The sequence below is a fragment of the Pleurodeles waltl genome, unplaced genomic scaffold (genome assembly GCF_031143425.1).
Source record: "Pleurodeles waltl isolate 20211129_DDA unplaced genomic scaffold, aPleWal1.hap1.20221129 scaffold_183, whole genome shotgun sequence".
Taxonomy (NCBI): domain Eukaryota; kingdom Metazoa; phylum Chordata; class Amphibia; order Caudata; family Salamandridae; genus Pleurodeles; species Pleurodeles waltl.
Window position 1 is genome coordinate 201,137 of NW_027149889.1, and position 22,853 is coordinate 223,989.

General features: G+C 42.4%; 6 non-coding genes across 6 annotated transcripts; all 6 read left to right on the top strand.

The window, feature by feature from the left end:
* The first annotated feature begins 326 nt into the window (after positions 1–326).
* Positions 327–408, top strand: TRNAL-AAG (transfer RNA leucine (anticodon AAG)). The gene has a single exon. It is a non-coding gene; the product is annotated as a tRNA-Leu (tRNA).
* Positions 409–4,515: 4,107 nt separating this feature from the next.
* On the top strand, positions 4,516–4,597 carry TRNAL-AAG (transfer RNA leucine (anticodon AAG)). Its single transcript has one exon. It is a non-coding gene; the product is annotated as a tRNA-Leu (tRNA).
* A 4,107-nt stretch (positions 4,598–8,704) lies between these two features.
* Positions 8,705–8,786, top strand: TRNAL-AAG (transfer RNA leucine (anticodon AAG)). Its single transcript has one exon. It is a non-coding gene; the product is annotated as a tRNA-Leu (tRNA).
* Positions 8,787–12,893: 4,107 nt separating this feature from the next.
* Positions 12,894–12,975, top strand: TRNAL-AAG (transfer RNA leucine (anticodon AAG)). Its single transcript has one exon. It is a non-coding gene; the product is annotated as a tRNA-Leu (tRNA).
* Positions 12,976–17,082: 4,107 nt separating this feature from the next.
* TRNAL-AAG (transfer RNA leucine (anticodon AAG)) lies at positions 17,083–17,164 on the top strand. Its single transcript has one exon. It is a non-coding gene; the product is annotated as a tRNA-Leu (tRNA).
* A 4,107-nt stretch (positions 17,165–21,271) lies between these two features.
* On the top strand, positions 21,272–21,353 carry TRNAL-AAG (transfer RNA leucine (anticodon AAG)). The gene has a single exon. It is a non-coding gene; the product is annotated as a tRNA-Leu (tRNA).
* Positions 21,354–22,853: the final 1,500 nt, after the last annotated feature.

The following is a 22,853-nucleotide window of genomic DNA, read 5'->3' on the forward strand; positions in this document are numbered from 1 at the left end:
CCCAAAGAAATGAGCCCACCAGTATGAACACTTGTTTCATTAGAAAATGATGGAGTCACATTGCCTATGTAGAGCAGGTGCTTATACCTTGGTTGGAAGTCATTGCTCGGAGAGTGTTGTCTTTTAAGGTGATTGCACTAGGTCCGAGCAGGTGGGAGAAGACTTGTGCAGTGACTGAGTAAGAGAGATAACCTTCAATTACCACATCACCCTCCCGACATTGTAATCATGTCCATGAAATGGTTTATCAACTCGACTTTCCACACTAAGTGAGGAGACTCAGGGTTACGGTGCTCATGAAGTGCACAGACACACTGAGAGCAACAGGTAGCGTGGCCGAGCGGTCTAAGGCGCTGGATTAAGGCTCCAGTCTCTTTGGAGGCGTGGGTTCAAATCCCACCGCTGCCAGAGATGGATTTTTACAGATCTTAATGACGCATCTCCCTTCTGACCCTTCAATTTGCATAAACAGTGACTCTTCCAATAGGTCCCTAATTTTAAAACTCTTTTACAGTCTCCTTCTAAGTAAACTCCTAAACCGTGGACTCCAAGAAATCGGCTGATTGGCGCTGCTGTTGTTTTGCTTCATTCTGCTTAGATCACCTTCAAATGGAAGGTTTAACAAATCATTTGTTCTCCCCACGCGGTCACCCGCTCTTCTCTCTGCAAAATAAAATCGAACCTCTGTTAAATAAAGATTTAAAGTAAATTATCTATCTTCCCAAATAAAGTTGGTAAATGTGTTCTTCACAGTTATTTTAAAAATCAGGTTTAAAATAAACAACAGAGGTAGTCAGCAGGATTCAAACCCGTGCAGGGAACCCCCAAAGGATTTCAAGCCCATCACCTTAACCACTCGGCCATAACTACCAGCTCTCATTGAGCTCTACCGAAACTTTATATCACAACAAAATTGTGCAAAATGGCCGTGCAGACCTATATATGACTCCATTTAGTAGGATCTCTAACTGTGTGCAAAGGGCACATTGCTATGTTTCTGTCTAAGCTTTGCTTTAGGTCTGAGGTCTTAAGAACCAAAGCAGGCTCCACGCACACTTGCCTGCACAAAAAAACAAGCATTTGCAATGCGAAAGGTCTCACATTTGTGAGAGTTAGAGCTATTGGCGTTGCAAATGACAATGTCTTTTACCTAGGTTTTGGTTTTCTTCGGGAAAATTTGATGTGTCCACGTTGTGTTTTGGGGCACATCCTGTCGCGGGCGCTAGGCCTACCCACACAAGTGAGGTAAAAAATGTTATCGGGAGACTTGGGGAAACATAGAATAGCAAAACAAGAGTTACTGCCCCTTGTCTTTATCTACATTTTTTCCTTCCAAATATAAGACAGTGTGTAAAAAAGACGTCTATTTGAGAAATGCCCTTTAATTCGCATGCTAGTGTGGGCACCCCAGAATTCAGAGATGTGCAAATAACCACTGCTCCTTCACTCCTTATCTTGTGCCCATTTTGGAAATAGAAAGGTTTTCTTGATACCTATTTTTCACTCTATATACTTCGGCAAATTAATTGCAGTATACCCGGTATAGAATGAAAACCCACTGCAAGGTGCAGCTCATTTATTTTCTCTGGATACCTAGGGTTCTTGATGAACCTACAAGCCCTATATATCCCCGCAACCAGAAGAGTCCAGCAGGCGTAATGGTATATTGCTTTCAAAAATCTGACATTGCAGAAAAAAGTTACAGAGTAAAACGTAGAGGAAAATGGCTGTTTTTTTCTTCTCAATTTCAATATTTTTTTTTTATTTCAGTTGTTATTTTCTGTAGGAAACACTTGTAAGATCTACACAAGTTACCCATTGCTGAATTCAGAATGTTGTCTTCTTTTCAAAAATGTTTAGGTTACTGGGACCCAGCATTGGTTTCACACCCATTTCTGTCACTGACTGGAAGGAGGCTAAAAGCACACAAAATCGTAAAAATGGGGTATGTCCCAGTAAAATGCCAAAATTGTGTTGAAAAATTGGGTTTTCTGATTCAAGTCTGCCTGTCCCTGAAAGCTGGGAAGCTGGTGATTTTAGCAGTGCAAACCCTTTGTTGATGCCAATTTCAGGGACAAAAACCACAAGCCTTCTTCTCCAGCCCTTTTTACCATTTTTTTCTTTTTTAAAACAAAATTTTTACTGTATTTTGGCTAATTTCTTGGTCTCCTTCAGGGGAACCCACAAAGTCTGGGTACCTCTAGAATCCCTAGGATGTTGGAAAAAAAGGACGCAAATTTGGCGTGGATAGCTTATGTGGACAAAAATCTATGAGGGCCTAAGCGCGCCCTGCCCCAAATAGCCAAAAAAATGCCTGGCACCTGAGGGGGAAAAGGCTGGCAGCGAAGGGGTTAAAATGCACTATTTTATTCCAATTTCTTCACTTAGCTTCAGATGAACTATTTTTCCCTCCCACCAACTCCTTTCAAAGTGCACCAGCCACCACTGCCTTGGGTGGGACAGATTGTTTTCGATTGCAGTATGGCAGATTGTTTTGGATTGCAGTGTGGTAGTTTGTTTTTGATTGGAGTGCAGCAGATTGCAGTGGGGTAGATTGTTTTGAATTGGAGTAGGGGAGATTGTTTTGAAGTGGAGTGGGGCAGATTGTTTTGGATCGAAGTGGGACAGATTGTTTTGGAGTGGTGCAGATTGTTTTTTATTATAGTGGGGCACATTGGAGTGAGACAGATTTGCTTGGGGTGGGTGGAGAGGATTGGAGTAGGATGAGTTAGAGTGGATTGGATTCGGGTGAGTGATTTGGACTGGAGTGAGGTGGATTAGTGTGGGTGAAGTGGTCTGGATGGGGTGGATTGTAGTGGGGAAGATTGGAGTGGGGTGGATTGAAGTGTACCGCAGGATTATGTGTTAAAGATTAATTTCAGAATATACACATAATAAAGAAACACTGTTGATTTGCAATATTTTAAACGAGCTAATCGTCATCTTTTGAGAAGAGTGCCCACGAACAAAAGCAAAAGAAAACATGCGTGGAACGTGGGAAAAGACGATTTGGCAAAATAAAAGAAAGTTCGATTTAAATTTAAAACTTAACAGTTTTGGTTGTCCTGCTGGGCATGTTTTTGCCAGTCACAAGCCTTCTGTTTGCAGGGCACTAGAAGGTAAAAGGAAAAAATAGTACCTTGATCAGGTGGGGAGCAGCGGTCAGGCACTGATTAAGCTGAATCAATCAACGCTTGGTCGCTGCTCTACAGAGAGGAACGGAAATGATGCAAGACATGCCTTGATGAATTAGGAAACTGTAAAGAAGAGTGCCACATAAATAAAAAAATGGTGAGAGACATGCGGGCTCCAAGCCCTTTACTGAATACTACAGAGTCTATCAAGCGAGACCCTAAAAAGGTCAGTTAGTTAAAATAAACAAACATTGTTACTTCTAAATATCAATATTCCAAGGACGCCTAGATGGTCGTCAAGCAAAAAGTTCCTAGTGCATGGAGGGGCTTATGGTAGTTCTGAAGAGAGGCAAAGGACTTGGTCAGAGGGTGGCCTTGTTGGTGTGGTAGGGAAGCAATACCTCAAACATTATTACTGGGGTAGGGGAGCTTGCAATTCGGAGTAATTAAAATTATCACAAAGCAATCAAGTAATTCCACATCAAAATAACAAGCGTGCGGGCTGACAACCATGCTCTCAGCATCAACGAGCGCAGAGTGAAGTGAATTTTACCATCCTCTGTGCATTTTTATTGCGGGGCTCATTTACATTTGACTTGGCGCGCAGAACGAGTGAGAACCAGGTCAATAGAAACAAAAATCATCTGTTTAAAAAGTTTAGTTTCACGTGGGCCTGTTGTCCTTACTTCTTTCAGAATAGCTTTTGAACCTCTGTCCTGTGTGTGTCTGTGACTGTCACGTGAAAAGGCAGTCAGGGCATCCAGGTGGACCCCATGTCACCTGGGGCACCGCCCACCAGTGCTGGAGTTTTAAACAGCACCCGGTTGCATTTTGGGACTTGTGCCTTTTCAATGTGAGCTCAAAGACGGGAGCCTGTGAAATTCTATTGGCTAAAAAATATTAACAGCGGAATGTGAATAGGCCACACAAGACATGACGTCACTGGAAAGCTAAACAGTATGTTGGGGAGACTGGGTGCGGCAATAGGGCTGATGTCATGAATACGTGCAACTCCTCAGTTATTTTTGAATGAACTGCTCATTCATTAGATCCCACCCAAAGAAATGAGCCCACCAGTATGAACACTTGTTTCATTAGAAAATGATGGAGTCACATTGCCTATGTAGAGCAGGTGCTTATACCTTGGTTGGAAGTCATTGCTCGGAGAGTGTTGTCTTTTAAGGTGATTGCACTAGGTCCGAGCAGGTGGGAGAAGACTTGTGCAGTGACTGAGTAAGAGAGATAACCTTCAATTACCACATCACCCTCCCGACATTGTAATCATGTCCATGAAATGGTTTATCAACTCGACTTTCCACACTAAGTGAGGAGACTCAGGGTTACGGTGCTCATGAAGTGCACAGACACACTGAGAGCAACAGGTAGCGTGGCCGAGCGGTCTAAGGCGCTGGATTAAGGCTCCAGTCTCTTTGGAGGCGTGGGTTCAAATCCCACCGCTGCCAGAGATGGATTTTTACAGATCTTAATGACGCATCTCCCTTCTGACCCTTCAATTTGCATAAACAGTGACTCTACCAATAGGTCCCTAATTTTAAAACTCTTTTACAGTCTCCTTCTAAGTAAACTCCTAAACCGTGGACTCCAAGAAATCGGCTGATTGGCGCTGCTGTTGTTTTGCTTCATTCTGCTTAGATCACCTTCAAATGGAAGGTTTAACAAATCATTTGTTCTCCCCACGCGGTCACCCGCTCTTCTCTCTGCAAAATAAAATCGAACCTCTGTTAAATAAAGATTTAAAGTAAATTATCTATCTTCCCAAATAAAGTTGGTAAATGTGTTCTTCACAGTTATTTTAAAAATCAGGTTTAAAATAAACAACAGAGGTAGTCAGCAGGATTCAAACCCGTGCAGGGAACCCCCAAAGGATTTCAAGCCCATCACCTTAACCACTCGGCCATAACTACCAGCTCTCATTGAGCTCTACCGAAACTTTATATCACAACAAAATTGTGCAAAATGGCCGTGCAGACCTATATATGACTCCATTTAGTAGGATCTCTAACTGTGTGCAAAGGGCACATTGCTATGTTTCTGTCTAAGCTTTGCTTTAGGTCTGAGGTCTTAAGAACCAAAGCAGGCTCCACGCACACTTGCCTGCACAAAAAAACAAGCATTTGCAATGCGAAAGGTCTCACATTTGTGAGAGTTAGAGCTATTGGCGTTGCAAATGACAATGTCTTTTACCTAGGTTTTGGTTTTCTTCGGGAAAATTTGATGTGTCCACGTTGTGTTTTGGGGCACTTCCTGTCGCGGGCGCTAGGCCTACCCACACAAGTGAGGTAAAAAATGTTATCGGGAGACTTGGGGAAACATAGAATAGCAAAACAAGAGTTACTGCCCCTTGTCTTTATCTACATTTTTTCCTTCCAAATATAAGACAGTGTGTAAAAAAGACGTCTATTTGAGAAATGCCCTTTAATTCGCATGCTAGTGTGGGCACCCCAGAATTCAGAGATGTGCAAATAACCACTGCTCCTTCACTCCTTATCTTGTGCCCATTTTGGAAATAGAAAGGTTTTCTTGATACCTATTTTTCACTCTATATACTTCGGCAAATTAATTGCAGTATACCCGGTATAGAATGAAAACCCACTGCAAGGTGCAGCTCATTTATTTTCTCTGGATACCTAGGGTTCTTGATGAACCTACAAGCCCTATATATCCCCGCAACCAGAAGAGTCCAGCAGGCGTAATGGTATATTGCTTTCAAAAATCTGACATTGCAGAAAAAAGTTACAGAGTAAAACGTAGAGGAAAATGGCTGTTTTTTTCTTCTCAATTTCAATATTTTTTTTTTATTTCAGTTGTTATTTTCTGTAGGAAACACTTGTAAGATCTACACAAGTTACCCATTGCTGAATTCAGAATGTTGTCTTCTTTTAAAAAATGTTTAGGTTACTGGGACCCAGCATTGGTTTCACACCCATTTCTGTCACTGACTGGAAGGAGGCTAAAAGCACACAAAATCGTAAAAATGGGGTATGTCCCAGTAAAATGCCAAAATTGTGTTGAAAAATTGGGTTTTCTGATTCAAGTCTGCCTGTCCCTGAAAGCTGGGAAGCTGGTGATTTTAGCAGTGCAAACCCTTTGTTGATGCCAATTTCAGGGACAAAAACCACAAGCCTTCTTCTCCAGCCCTTTTTTCCATTTTTTTCTTTTTTAAAACAAAATTTTTACTGTATTTTGGCTAATTTCTTGGTCTCCTTCAGGGGAACCCACAAAGTCTGGGTACCTCTAGAATCCCTAGGATGTTGGAAAAAAAGGACGCAAATTTGGCGTGGATAGCTTATGTGGACAAAAATCTATGAGGGCCTAAGCGCGCCCTGCCCCAAATAGCCAAAAAAATGCCTGCCACCTGAGGGGGAAAAGGCTGGCAGCGAAGGGGTTAAAATGCACTATTTTATTCCAATTTCTTCACTTAGCTTCAGATGAACTATTTTTCCCTCCCACCAACTCCTTTCAAAGTGCACCAGCCACCACTGCCTTGGGTGGGACAGATTGTTTTCGATTGCAGTATGGCAGATTGTTTTGGATTGCAGTGTGGTAGTTTGTTTTTGATTGGAGTGCAGCAGATTGCAGTGGGGTAGATTGTTTTGAATTGGAGTAGGGGAGATTGTTTTGAAGTGGAGTGGGGCAGATTGTTTTGGATCGAAGTGGGACAGATTGTTTTGGAGTGGTGCAGATTGTTTTTTATTATAGTGGGGCACATTGGAGTGAGACAGATTTGCTTGGGGTGGGTGGAGAGGATTGGAGTAGGATGAGTTAGAGTGGATTGGATTCGGGTGAGTGATTTGGACTGGAGTGAGGTGGATTAGTGTGGGTGAAGTGGTCTGGATGGGGTGGATTGTAGTGGGGAAGATTGGAGTGGGGTGGATTGAAGTGTACCGCAGGATTATGTGTTAAAGATTAATTTCAGAATTTACACATAATAAAGAAACACTGTTGATTTGCAATATTTTAAACGAGCTAATCGTCATCTTTTGAGAAGAGTGCCCACGAACAAAAGCAAAAGAAAACATGCGTGGAACGTGGGAAAAGACGATTTGGCAAAATAAAAGAAAGTTCGATTTAAATTTAAAACTTAACAGTTTTGGTTGTCCTGCTGGGCATGTTTTTGCCAGTCACAAGCCTTCTGTTTGCAGGGCACTAGAAGGTAAAAGGAAAAAATAGTACCTTGATCAGGTGGGGAGCAGCGGTCAGGCACTGATTAAGCTGAATCAATCAACGCTTGGTCGCTGCTCTACAGAGAGGAACGGAAATGATGCAAGACATGCCTTGATGAATTAGGAAACTGTAAAGAAGAGTGCCACATAAATAAAAAAATGGTGAGAGACATGCGGGCTCCAAGCCCTTTACTGAATACTACAGAGTCTATCAAGCGAGACCCTAAAAAGGTCAGTTAGTTAAAATAAACAAACATTGTTACTTCTAAATATCAATATTCCAAGGACGCCTAGATGGTCGTCAAGCAAAAAGTTCCTAGTGCATGGAGGGGCTTATGGTAGTTCTGAAGAGAGGCAAAGGACTTGGTCAGAGGGTGGCCTTGTTGGTGTGGTAGGGAAGCAATACCTCAAACGTTATTACTGGGGTAGGGGAGCTTGCAATTCGGAGTAATTAAAATTATCACAAAGCAATCAAGTAATTCCACATCAAAATAACAAGCGTGCGGGCTGACAACCATGCTCTCAGCATCAACGAGCGCAGAGTGAAGTGAATTTTACCATCCTCTGTGCATTTTTATTGCGGGGCTCATTTACATTTGACTTGGCGCGCAGAACGAGTGAGAACCAGGTCAATAGAAACAAAAATCATCTATTTAAAAAGTTTAGTTTCACGTGGGCCTGTTGTGCTTACTTCTTTCAGAATAGCTTTTGAACCTCTGTCCTGTGTGTGTCTGTGACTGTCACGTGAAAAGGCAGTCAGGGCATCCAGGTGGACCCCATGTCACCTGGGGCACCGCCCACCAGTGCTGGAGTTTTAAACAGCACCCGGTTGCATTTTGGGACTTGTGCCTTTTCAATGTGAGCTCAAAGACGGGAGCCTGTGAAATTCTATTGGCTAAAAAATATTAACAGCGGAATGTGAATAGGCCACACAAGACATGACGTCACTGGAAAGCTAAACAGTATGTTGGGGAGACTGGGTGCGGCAATAGGGCTGATGTCATGAATACGTGCAACTCCTCAGTTATTTTTGAATGAACTGCTCATTCATTAGATCCCACCCTAAGAAATGAGCCCACCAGTATGAACACTTGTTTCATTAGAAAATGATGGAGTCACATTGCCTATGTAGAGCAGGTGCTTATACCTTGGTTGGAAGTCATTGCTCGGAGAGTGTTGTCTTTTAAGGTGATTGCACTAGGTCCGAGCAGGTGGGAGAAGACTTGTGCAGTGACTGAGTAAGAGAGATAACCTTCAATTACCACATCACCCTCCCGACATTGTAATCATGTCCATGAAATGGTTTATCAACTCGACTTTCCACACTCAGTGAGGAGGCTCAGGGTTGCGGTGCTCATCAAGTGCACAGACACACTGAGAGCAGCAGGTAGCGTGGCCGAGCGGTCTAAGGCGCTGGATTAAGGCTCCAGTCTCTTTGGAGGCGTGGGTTCAAATCCCACCGCTGCCAGAGATGGATTTTTACAGATCTTAATGACGCATCTCCCTTCTGACCCTTCAATTTGCATAAACAGTGACTCTACCAATAGGTCCCTAATTTTAAAACTCTTTTACAGTCTCCTTCTAAGTAAACTCCTAAACCGTGGACTCCAAGAAATCGGCTGATTGGCGCTGCTGTTGTTTTGCTTCATTCTGCTTAGATCACCTTCAAATGGAAGGTTTAACAAATAATTTGTTCTCCCCACGCGGTCACCCGCTCTTCTCTCTGCAAAATAAAATCGAACCTCTGTTAAATAAAGATTTAAAGTAAATTATCTATCTTCCCAAATAAAGTTGGTAAATGTGTTCTTCACAGTTATTTTAAAAATCAGGTTTAAAATAAACAACAGAGGTAGTCAGCAGGATTCAAACCCGTGCAGGGAACCCCCAAAGGATTTCAAGCCCATCACCTTAACCACTCGGCCATAACTACCAGCTCTCATTGAGCTATACCGAAACTTTATATCACAACAAAATTGTGCAAAATGGCCGTGCAGACCTATATATGACTCCATTTAGTAGGATCTCTAACTGTGTGCAAAGGGCACATTGCTATGTTTCTGTCTAAGCTTTGCTTTAGGTCTGAGGTCTTAAGAACCAAAGCAGGCTCCACGCACACTTGCCTGCACAAAAAAACAAGCATTTGCAATGCGAAAGGTCTCACATTTGTGAGAGTTAGAGCTATTGGCGTTGCAAATGACAATGTCTTTTACCTAGGTTTTGGTTTTCTTTGGGAAAATTTGATGTGTCCACGTTGTGTTTTGGGGCACTTCCTGTCGCGGGCGCTAGGCCTACCCACACAAGTGAGGTAAAAAATGTTATCGGGAGACTTGGGGAAACATAGAATAGCAAAACAAGAGTTACTGCCCCTTGTCTTTATCTACATTTTTTCCTTCCAAATATAAGACAGTGTGTAAAAAAGACGTCTATTTGAGAAATGCCCTTTAATTCGCATGCTAGTGTGGGCACCCCAGAATTCAGAGATGTGCAAATAACCACTGCTCCTTCACTCCTTATCTTGTGCCCATTTTGGAAATAGAAAGGTTTTCTTGATACCTATTTTTCACTCTATATACTTCGGCAAATTAATTGCAGTATACCCGGTATAGAATGAAAACCCACTGCAAGGTGCAGCTCATTTATTTTCTCTGGATACCTAGGGTTCTTGATGAACCTACAAGCCCTATATATCCCCGCAACCAGAAGAGTCCAGCAGGCGTAATGGTATATTGCTTTCAAAAATCTGACATTGCAGAAAAAAGTTACAGAGTAAAACGTAGAGGAAAATGGCTGTTTTTTTCTTCTCAATTTCAATATTTTTTTTTTATTTCAGTTGTTATTTTCTGTAGGAAACACTTGTAAGATCTACACAAGTTACCCATTGCTGAATTCAGAATGTTGTCTTCTTTTAAAAAATGTTTAGGTTACTGGGACCCAGCATTGGTTTCACACCCATTTCTGTCACTGACTGGAAGGAGGCTAAAAGCACACAAAATCGTAAAAATGGGGTATGTCCCAGTAAAATGCCAAAATTGTGTTGAAAAATTGGGTTTTCTGATTCAAGTCTGCCTGTCCCTGAAAGCTGGGAAGCTGGTGATTTTAGCAGTGCAAACCCTTTGTTGATGCCAATTTCAGGGACAAAAACCACAAGCCTTCTTCTCCAGCCCTTTTTTCCATTTTTTTCTTTTTTAAAACAAAATTTTTACTGTATTTTGGCTAATTTCTTGGTCTCCTTCAGGGGAACCCACAAAGTCTGGGTACCTCTAGAATCCCTAGGATGTTGGAAAAAAAGGACGCAAATTTGGCGTGGATAGCTTATGTGGACAAAAATCTATGAGGGCCTAAGCGCGCCCTGCCCCAAATAGCCAAAAAAATGCCTGGCACCTGAGGGGGAAAAGGCTGGCAGCGAAGGGGTTAAAATGCACTATTTTATTCCAATTTCTTCACTTAGCTTCAGATGAACTATTTTTCCCTCCCACCAACTCCTTTCAAAGTGCACCAGCCACCACTGCCTTGGGTGGGACAGATTGTTTTCGATTGCAGTATGGCAGATTGTTTTGGATTGCAGTGTGGTAGTTTGTTTTTGATTGGAGTGCAGCAGATTGCAGTGGGGTAGATTGTTTTGAATTGGAGTAGGGGAGATTGTTTTGAAGTGGAGTGGGGCAGATTGTTTTGGATCGAAGTGGGACAGATTGTTTTGGAGTGGTGCAGATTGTTTTTTATTATAGTGGGGCACATTGGAGTGAGACAGATTTGCTTGGGGTGGGTGGAGAGGATTGGAGTAGGATGAGTTAGAGTGGATTGGATTCGGGTGAGTGATTTGGACTGGAGTGAGGTGGATTAGTGTGGGTGAAGTGGTCTGGATGGGGTGGATTGTAGTGGGGAAGATTGGAGTGGGGTGGATTGAAGTGTACCGCAGGATTATGTGTTAAAGATTAATTTCAGAATTTACACATAATAAAGAAACACTGTTGATTTGCAATATTTTAAACAAGCTAATCATCATCTTTTGAGAAGAGTGCCCACGAACAAAAGCAAAAGAAAACATGCGTGGAACGTGGGAAAAGACGATTTGGCAAAATAAAAGAAAGTTCGATTTAAATTTAAAACTTAACAGTTTTGTTTGTCCTGCTGGGCATGTTTTTGCCAGTCACAAGCCTTCTGTTTGCAGGGCACTAGAAGGTAAAAGGAAAAAATAGTACCTTGATCAGGTGGGGAGCAGCGGTCAGGCACTGATTAAGCTGAATCAATCAACGCTTGGTCGCTGCTCTACAGAGAAGAACGGAAATGATGCAAGACATGCCTTGATGAATTAGGAAACTGTAAAGAAGAGTGCCACATAAATAAAAAAATGGTGAGAGACATGCGGGCTCCAAGCCCTTTACTGAATACTACAGAGTCTATCAAGCGAGACCCTAAAAAGGCCAGTTAGTTAAAATAAACAAACATTGTTACTTCTAAATATCAATATTCCAAGGACGCCTAGATGGTCGTCAAGCAAAAAGTTCCTAGTGCATGGAGGGGCTTATGGTAGTTCTGAAGAGAGGCAAAGGACTTGGTCAGAGGGTGGCCTTGTTGGTGTGGTAGGGAAGCAATACCTCAAACATTATTACTGGGGTAGGGGAGCTTGCAATTCGGAGTAATTAAAATTATCACAAAGCAATCAAGTAATTCCACATCAAAATAACAAGCGTGCGGGCTGACAACCATGCTCTCAGCATCAACGAGCGCAGAGTGAAGTGAATTTTACCATCCTCTGTGCATTTTTATTGCGGGGCTCATTTACATTTGACTTGGCGCGCAGAACGAGTGAGAACCAGGTCAATAGAAACAAAAATCATCTATTTAAAAAGTTTAGTTTCACGTGGGCCTGTTGTCCTTACTTCTTTCAGAATAGCTTTTGAACCTCTGTCCTGTGTGTGTCTGTGACTGTCACGTGAAAAGGCAGTCAGGGCATCCAGGTGGACCCCATGTCACCTGGGGCACCGCCCACCAGTGCTGGAGTTTTAAACAGCACCCGGTTGCATTTTGGGACTTGTGCCTTTTCAATGTGAGCTCAAAGACGGGAGCCTGTGAAATTCTATTGGCTAAAAAATATTAACAGCGGAATGTGAATAGGCCACACAAGACATGACGTCACTGGAAAGCTAAACAGTATGTTGGGGAGACTGGGTGCGGCAATAGGGCTGATGTCATGAATACGTGCAACTCCTCAGTTATTTTTGAATGAACTGCTCATTCATTAGATCCCACCCAAAGAAATGAGCCCACCAGTATGAACACTTGTTTCATTAGAAAATGATGGAGTCACATTGCCTATGTAGAGCAGGTGCTTATACCTTGGTTGGAAGTCATTGCTCGGAGAGTGTTGTCTTTTAAGGTGATTGCACTAGGTCCGAGCAGGTGGGAGAAGACTTGTGCAGTGACTGAGTAAGAGAGATAACCTTCAATTACCACATCACCCTCCCGACATTGTAATCATGTCCATGAAATGGTTTATCAACTCGACTTTCCACACTAAGTGAGGAGACTCAGGGTTACGGTGCTCATGAAGTGCACAGACACACTGAGAGCAACAGGTAGCGTGGCCGAGCGGTCTAAGGCGCTGGATTAAGGCTCCAGTCTCTTTGGAGGCGTGGGTTCAAATCCCACCGCTGCCAGAGATGGATTTTTACAGATCTTAATGACGCATCTCCCTTCTGACCCTTCAATTTGCATAAACAGTGACTCTACCAATAGGTCCCTAATTTTAAAACTCTTTTACAGTCTCCTTCTAAGTAAACTCCTAAACCGTGGACTCCAAGAAATCGGCTGATTGGCGCTGCTGTTGTTTTGCTTCATTCTGCTTAGATCACCTTCAAATGGAAGGTTTAACAAATCATTTGTTCTCCCCACGCGGTCACCCGCTCTTCTCTCTGCAAAATAAAATCGAACCTCTGTTAAATAAAGATTTAAAGTAAATTATCTATCTTCCCAAATAAAGTTGGTAAATGTGTTCTTCACAGTTATTTTAAAAATCAGGTTTAAAATAAACAACAGAGGTAGTCAGCAGGATTCAAACCCGTGCAGGGAACCCCCAAAGGATTTCAAGCCCATCACCTTAACCACTCGGCCATAACTACCAGCTCTCATTGAGCTCTACCGAAACTTTATATCACAACAAAATTGTGCAAAATGGCCGTGCAGACCTATATATGACTCCATTTAGTAGGATCTCTAACTGTGTGCAAAGGGCACATTGCTATGTTTCTGTCTAAGCTTTGCTTTAGGTCTGAGGTCTTAAGAACCAAAGCAGGCTCCACGCACACTTGCCTGCACAAAAAAACAAGCATTTGCAATGCGAAAGGTCTCACATTTGTGAGAGTTAGAGCTATTGGCGTTGCAAATGACAATGTCTTTTACCTAGGTTTTGGTTTTCTTCGGGAAAATTTGATGTGTCCACGTTGTGTTTTGGGGCACTTCCTGTCGCGGGCGCTAGGCCTACCCACACAAGTGAGGTAAAAAATGTTATCGGGAGACTTGGGGAAACATAGAATAGCAAAACAAGAGTTACTGCCCCTTGTCTTTATCTACATTTTTTCCTTCCAAATATAAGACAGTGTGTAAAAAAGACGTCTATTTGAGAAATGCCCTTTAATTCGCATGCTAGTGTGGGCACCCCAGAATTCAGAGATGTGCAAATAACCACTGCTCCTTCACTCCTTATCTTGTGCCCATTTTGGAAATAGAAAGGTTTTCTTGATACCTATTTTTCACTCTATATACTTCGGCAAATTAATTGCAGTATACCCGGTATAGAATGAAAACCCACTGCAAGGTGCAGCTCATTTATTTTCTCTGGATACCTAGGGTTCTTGATGAACCTACAAGCCCTATATATCCCCGCAACCAGAAGAGTCCAGCAGGCGTAATGGTATATTGCTTTCAAAAATCTGACATTGCAGAAAAAAGTTACAGAGTAAAACGTAGAGGAAAATGGCTGTTTTTTTCTTCTCAATTTCAATATTTTTTTTTTATTTCAGTTGTTATTTTCTGTAGGAAACACTTGTAAGATCTACACAAGTTACCCATTGCTGAATTCAGAATGTTGTCTTCTTTTAAAAAATGTTTAGGTTACTGGGACCCAGCATTGGTTTCACACCCATTTCTGTCACTGACTGGAAGGAGGCTAAAAGCACACAAAATCGTAAAAATGGGGTATGTCCCAGTAAAATGCCAAAATTGTGTTGAAAAATTGGGTTTTCTGATTCAAGTCTGCCTGTCCCTGAAAGCTGGGAAGCTGGTGATTTTAGCAGTGCAAACCCTTTGTTGATGCCAATTTCAGGGACAAAAACCACAAGCCTTCTTCTCCAGCCCTTTTTTCCATTTTTTTCTTTTTTAAAACAAAATTTTTACTGTATTTTGGCTAATTTCTTGGTCTCCTTCAGGGGAACCCACAAAGTCTGGGTACCTCTAGAATCCCTAGGATGTTGGAAAAAAAGGACGCAAATTTGGCGTGGATAGCTTATGTGGACAAAAATCTATGAGGGCCTAAGCGCGCCCTGCCCCAAATAGCCAAAAAAATGCCTGGCACCTGAGGGGGAAAAGGCTGGCAGCGAAGGGGTTAAAATGCACTATTTTATTCCAATTTCTTCACTTAGCTTCAGATGAACTATTTTTCCCTCCCACCAACTCCTTTCAAAGTGCACCAGCCACCACTGCCTTGGGTGGGACAGATTGTTTTCGATTGCAGTATGGCAGATTGTTTTGGATTGCAGTGTGGTAGTTTGTTTTTGATTGGAGTGCAGCAGATTGCAGTGGGGTAGATTGTTTTGAATTGGAGTAGGGGAGATTGTTTTGAAGTGGAGTGGGGCAGATTGTTTTGGATCGAAGTGGGACAGATTGTTTTGGAGTGGTGCAGATTGTTTTTTATTATAGTGGGGCACATTGGAGTGAGACAGATTTGCTTGGGGTGGGTGGAGAGGATTGGAGTAGGATGAGTTAGAGTGGATTGGATTCGGGTGAGTGATTTGGACTGGAGTGAGGTGGATTAGTGTGGGTGAAGTGGTCTGGATGGGGTGGATTGTAGTGGGGAAGATTGGAGTGGGGTGGATTGAAGTGTACCGCAGGATTATGTGTTAAAGATTAATTTCAGAATTTACACATAATAAAGAAACACTGTTGATTTGCAATATTTTAAACGAGCTAATCGTCATCTTTTGAGAAGAGTGCCCACGAACAAAAGCAAAAGAAAACATGCGTGGAACGTGGGAAAAGACGATTTGGCAAAATAAAAGAAAGTTCGATTTAAATTTAAAACTTAACAGTTTTGGTTGTCCTGCTGGGCATGTTTTTGCCAGTCACAAGCCTTCTGTTTGCAGGGCACTAGAAGGTAAAAGGAAAAAATAGTACCTTGATCAGGTGGGGAGCAGCGGTCAGGCACTGATTAAGCTGAATCAATCAACGCTTGGTCGCTGCTCTACAGAGAGGAACGGAAATGATGCAAGACATGCCTTGATGAATTAGGAAACTGTAAAGAAGAGTGCCACATAAATAAAAAAATGGTGAGAGACATGCGGGCTCCAAGCCCTTTACTGAATACTACAGAGTCTATCAAGCGAGACCCTAAAAAGGTCAGTTAGTTAAAATAAACAAACATTGTTACTTCTAAATATCAATATTCCAAGGACGCCTAGATGGTCGTCAAGCAAAAAGTTCCTAGTGCATGGAGGGGCTTATGGTAGTTCTGAAGAGAGGCAAAGGACTTGGTCAGAGGGTGGCCTTGTTGGTGTGGTAGGGAAGCAATACCTCAAACATTATTACTGGGGTAGGGGAGCTTGCAATTCGGAGTAATTAAAATTATCACAAAGCAATCAAGTAATTCCACATCAAAATAACAAGCGTGCGGGCTGACAACCATGCTCTCAGCATCAACGAGCGCAGAGTGAAGTGAATTTTACCATCCTCTGTGCATTTTTATTGCGGGGCTCATTTACATTTGACTTGGCGCGCAGAACGAGTGAGAACCAGGTCAATAGAAACAAAAATCATCTGTTTAAAAAGTTTAGTTTCACGTGGGCCTGTTGTGCTTACTTCTTTCAGAATAGCTTTTGAACCTCTGTCCTGTGTGTGTCTGTGACTGTCACGTGAAAAGGCAGTCAGGGCATCCAGGTGGACCCCATGTCACCTGGGGCACCGCCCACCAGTGCTGGAGTTTTAAACAGCACCCGGTTGCATTTTGGGACTTGTGCCTTTTCAATGTGAGCTCAAAGACGGGAGCCTGTGAAATTCTATTGGCTAAAAAATATTAACAGCGGAATGTGAATAGGCCACACAAGACATGACGTCACTGGAAAGCTAAACAGTATGTTGGGGAGACTGGGTGCGGCAATAGGGCTGATGTCATGAATACGTGCAACTCCTCAGTTATTTTTGAATGAACTGCTCATTCATTAGATCCCACCCAAAGAAATGAGCCCACCAGTATGAACACTTGTTTCATTAGAAAATGATGGAGTCACATTGCCTATGTAGAGCAGGTGCTTATACCTTGGTTGGAAGTCATTGCTCGGAGAGTGTTGTCTTTTAAGGTGATTGCACTAGGTCCGAGCAGGTGGGAGAAGACTTGTGCAGTGACTGAGTAAGAGAGATAACCTTCAATTACCACATCACCCTCCCGACATTGTAATCATGTCCATGAAATGGTTTATCAACTCGACTTTCCACACTCAGTGAGGAGGCTCAGGGTTGCGGTGCTCATCAAGTGCACAGACACACTGAGAGCAGCAGGTAGCGTGGCCGAGCGGTCTAAGGCGCTGGATTAAGGCTCCAGTCTCTTTGGAGGCGTGGGTTCAAATCCCACCGCTGCCAGAGATGGATTTTTACAGATCTTAATGACGCATCTCCCTTCTGACCCTTCAATTTGCATAAACAGTGACTCTACCAATAGGTCCCTAATTTTAAAACTCTTTTACAGTCTCCTTCTAAGTAAACTCCTAAACCGTGGACTCCAAGAAATCGGCTGATTGGCGCTGCTGTTGTTTTGCTTCATTCTGCTTAGATCACCTTCAAATGGAAGGTTTAACAAATAATTTGTTCTCCCCACGCGGTCACCCGCTCTTCTCTCTGCAAAATAAAATCGAACCTCTGTTAAATAAAGATTTAAAGTAAATTATCTATCTTCCCAAATAAAGTTGGTAAATGTGTTCTTCACAGTTATTTTAAAAATCAGGTTTAAAATAAACAACAGAGGTAGTCAGCAGGATTCAAACCCGTGCAGGGAACCCCCAAAGGATTTCAAGCCCATCACCTTAACCACTCGGCCATAACTACCAGCTCTCATTGAGCTCTACCGAAACTTTATATCACAACAAAATTGTGCAAAATGGCCGTGCAGACCTATATATGACTCCATTTAGTAGGATCTCTAACTGTGTGCAAAGGGCACATTGCTATGTTTCTGTCTAAGCTTTGCTTTAGGTCTGAGGTCTTAAGAACCAAAGCAGGCTCCACGCACACTTGCCTGCACAAAAAAACAAGCATTTGCAATGCGAAAGGTCTCACATTTGTGAGAGTTAGAGCTATTGGCGTTGCAAATGACAATGTCTTTTACCTAGGTTTTGGTTTTCTTTGGGAAAATTTGATGTGTCCACGTTGTGTTTTGGGGCACTTCCTGTCGCGGGCGCTAGGCCTACCCACACAAGTGAGGTAAAAAATGTTATCGGGAGACTTGGGGAAACATAGAATAGCAAAACAAGAGTTACTGCCCCTTGTCTTTATCTACATTTTTTCCTTCCAAATATAAGACAGTGTGTAAAAAAGACGTCTATTTGAGAAATGCCCTTTAATTCGCATGCTAGTGTGGGCACCCCAGAATTCAGAGATGTGCAAATAACCACTGCTCCTTCACTCCTTATCTTGTGCCCATTTTGGAAATAGAAAGGTTTTCTTGATACCTATTTTTCACTCTATATACTTCGGCAAATTAATTGCAGTATACCCGGTATAGAATGAAAACCCACTGCAAGGTGCAGCTCATTTATTTTCTCTGGATACCTAGGGTTCTTGATGAACCTACAAGCCCTATATATCCCCGCAACCAGAAGAGTCCAGCAGGCGTAATGGTATATTGCTTTCAAAAATCTGACATTGCAGAAAAAAGTTACAGAGTAAAACGTAGAGGAAAATGGCTGTTTTTTTCTTCTCAATTTCAATATTTTTTTTTTATTTCAGTTGTTATTTTCTGTAGGAAACACTTGTAAGATCTACACAAGTTACCCATTGCTGAATTCAGAATGTTGTCTTCTTTTCAAAAATGTTTAGGTTACTGGGACCCAGCATTGGTTTCACACCCATTTCTGTCACTGACTGGAAGGAGGCTAAAAGCACACAAAATCGTAAAAATGGGGTATGTCCCAGTAAAATGCCAAAATTGTGTTGAAAAATTGGGTTTTCTGATTCAAGTCTGCCTGTCCCTGAAAGCTGGGAAGCTGGTGATTTTAGCAGTGCAAACCCTTTGTTGATGCCAATTTCAGGGACAAAAACCACAAGCCTTCTTCTCCAGCCCTTTTTTCCATTTTTTTCTTTTTTAAAACAAAATTTTTACTGTATTTTGGCTAATTTCTTGGTCTCCTTCAGGGGAACCCACAAAGTCTGGGTACCTCTAGAATCCCTAGGATGTTGGAAAAAAAGGACGCAAATTTGGCGTGGATAGCTTATGTGGACAAAAATCTATGAGGGCCTAAGCGCGCCCTGCCCCAAATAGCCAAAAAAATGCCTGGCACCTGAGGGGGAAAAGGCTGGCAGCGAAGGGGTTAAAATGCACTATTTTATTCCAATTTCTTCACTTAGCTTCAGATGAACTATTTTTCCCTCCCACCAACTCCTTTCAAAGTGCACCAGCCACCACTGCCTTGGGTGGGACAGATTGTTTTCGATTGCAGTATGGCAGATTGTTTTGGATTGCAGTGTGGTAGTTTGTTTTTGATTGGAGTGCAGCAGATTGCAGTGGGGTAGATTGTTTTGAATTGGAGTAGGGGAGATTGTTTTGAAGTGGAGTGGGGCAGATTGTTTTGGATCGAAGTGGGACAGATTGTTTTGGAGTGGTGCAGATTGTTTTTTATTATAGTGGGGCACATTGGAGTGAGACAGATTTGCTTGGGGTGGGTGGAGAGGATTGGAGTAGGATGAGTTAGAGTGGATTGGATTCGGGTGAGTGATTTGGACTGGAGTGAGGTGGATTAGTGTGGGTGAAGTGGTCTGGATGGGGTGGATTGTAGTGGGGAAGATTGGAGTGGGGTGGATTGAAGTGTACCGCAGGATTATGTGTTAAAGATTAATTTCAGAATTTACACATAATAAAGAAACACTGTTGATTTGCAATATTTTAAACAAGCTAATCATCATCTTTTGAGAAGAGTGCCCACGAACAAAAGCAAAAGAAAACATGCGTGGAACGTGGGAAAAGACGATTTGGCAAAATAAAAGAAAGTTCGATTTAAATTTAAAACTTAACAGTTTTGTTTGTCCTGCTGGGCATGTTTTTGCCAGTCACAAGCCTTCTGTTTGCAGGGCACTAGAAGGTAAAAGGAAAAAATAGTACCTTGATCAGGTGGGGAGCAGCGGTCAGGCACTGATTAAGCTGAATCAATCAACGCTTGGTCGCTGCTCTACAGAGAAGAACGGAAATGATGCAAGACATGCCTTGATGAATTAGGAAACTGTAAAGAAGAGTGCCACATAAATAAAAAAATGGTGAGAGACATGCGGGCTCCAAGCCCTTTACTGAATACTACAGAGTCTATCAAGCGAGACCCTAAAAAGGCCAGTTAGTTAAAATAAACAAACATTGTTACTTCTAAATATCAATATTCCAAGGACGCCTAGATGGTCGTCAAGCAAAAAGTTCCTAGTGCATGGAGGGGCTTATGGTAGTTCTGAAGAGAGGCAAAGGACTTGGTCAGAGGGTGGCCTTGTTGGTGTGGTAGGGAAGCAATACCTCAAACATTATTACTGGGGTAGGGGAGCTTGCAATTCGGAGTAATTAAAATTATCACAAAGCAATCAAGTAATTCCACATCAAAATAACAAGCGTGCGGGCTGACAACCATGCTCTCAGCATCAACGAGCGCAGAGTGAAGTGAATTTTACCATCCTCTGTGCATTTTTATTGCGGGGCTCATTTACATTTGACTTGGCGCGCAGAACGAGTGAGAACCAGGTCAATAGAAACAAAAATCATCTATTTAAAAAGTTTAGTTTCACGTGGGCCTGTTGTCCTTACTTCTTTCAGAATAGCTTTTGAACCTCTGTCCTGTGTGTGTCTGTGACTGTCACGTGAAAAGGCAGTCAGGGCATCCAGGTGGACCCCATGTCACCTGGGGCACCGCCCACCAGTGCTGGAGTTTTAAACAGCACCCGGTTGCATTTTGGGACTTGTGCCTTTTCAATGTGAGCTCAAAGACGGGAGCCTGTGAAATTCTATTGGCTAAAAAATATTAACAGCGGAATGTGAATAGGCCACACAAGACATGACGTCACTGGAAAGCTAAACAGTATGTTGGGGAGACTGGGTGCGGCAATAGGGCTGATGTCATGAATACGTGCAACTCCTCAGTTATTTTTGAATGAACTGCTCATTCATTAGATCCCACCCAAAGAAATGAGCCCACCAGTATGAACACTTGTTTCATTAGAAAATGATGGAGTCACATTGCCTATGTAGAGCAGGTGCTTATACCTTGGTTGGAAGTCATTGCTCGGAGAGTGTTGTCTTTTAAGGTGATTGCACTAGGTCCGAGCAGGTGGGAGAAGACTTGTGCAGTGACTGAGTAAGAGAGATAACCTTCAATTACCACATCACCCTCCCGACATTGTAATCATGTCCATGAAATGGTTTATCAACTCGACTTTCCACACTAAGTGAGGAGACTCAGGGTTACGGTGCTCATGAAGTGCACAGACACACTGAGAGCAACAGGTAGCGTGGCCGAGCGGTCTAAGGCGCTGGATTAAGGCTCCAGTCTCTTTGGAGGCGTGGGTTCAAATCCCACCGCTGCCAGAGATGGATTTTTACAGATCTTAATGACGCATCTCCCTTCTGACCCTTCAATTTGCATAAACAGTGACTCTACCAATAGGTCCCTAATTTTAAAACTCTTTTACAGTCTCCTTCTAAGTAAACTCCTAAACCGTGGACTCCAAGAAATCGGCTGATTGGCGCTGCTGTTGTTTTGCTTCATTCTGCTTAGATCACCTTCAAATGGAAGGTTTAACAAATCATTTGTTCTCCCCACGCGGTCACCCGCTCTTCTCTCTGCAAAATAAAATCGAACCTCTGTTAAATAAAGATTTAAAGTAAATTATCTATCTTCCCAAATAAAGTTGGTAAATGTGTTCTTCACAGTTATTTTAAAAATCAGGTTTAAAATAAACAACAGAGGTAGTCAGCAGGATTCAAACCCGTGCAGGGAACCCCCAAAGGATTTCAAGCCCATCACCTTAACCACTCGGCCATAACTACCAGCTCTCATTGAGCTCTACCGAAACTTTATATCACAACAAAATTGTGCAAAATGGCCGTGCAGACCTATATATGACTCCATTTAGTAGGATCTCTAACTGTGTGCAAAGGGCACATTGCTATGTTTCTGTCTAAGCTTTGCTTTAGGTCTGAGGTCTTAAGAACCAAAGCAGGCTCCACGCACACTTGCCTGCACAAAAAAACAAGCATTTGCAATGCGAAAGGTCTCACATTTGTGAGAGTTAGAGCTATTGGCGTTGCAAATGACAATGTCTTTTACCTAGGTTTTGGTTTTCTTCGGGAAAATTTGATGTGTCCACGTTGTGTTTTGGGGCACTTCCTGTCGCGGGCGCTAGGCCTACCCACACAAGTGAGGTAAAAAATGTTATCGGGAGACTTGGGGAAACATAGAATAGCAAAACAAGAGTTACTGCCCCTTGTCTTTATCTACATTTTTTCCTTCCAAATATAAGACAGTGTGTAAAAAAGACGTCTATTTGAGAAATGCCCTTTAATTCGCATGCTAGTGTGGGCACCCCAGAATTCAGAGATGTGCAAATAACCACTGCTCCTTCACTCCTTATCTTGTGCCCATTTTGGAAATAGAAAGGTTTTCTTGATACCTATTTTTCACTCTATATACTTCGGCAAATTAATTGCAGTATACCCGGTATAGAATGAAAACCCACTGCAAGGTGCAGCTCATTTATTTTCTCTGGATACCTAGGGTTCTTGATGAACCTACAAGCCCTATATATCCCCGCAACCAGAAGAGTCCAGCAGGCGTAATGGTATATTGCTTTCAAAAATCTGACATTGCAGAAAAAAGTTACAGAGTAAAACGTAGAGGAAAATGGCTGTTTTTTTCTTCTCAATTTCAATATTTTTTTTTTATTTCAGTTGTTATTTTCTGTAGGAAACACTTGTAAGATCTACACAAGTTACCCATTGCTGAATTCAGAATGTTGTCTTCTTTTAAAAAATGTTTAGGTTACTGGGACCCAGCATTGGTTTCACACCCATTTCTGTCACTGACTG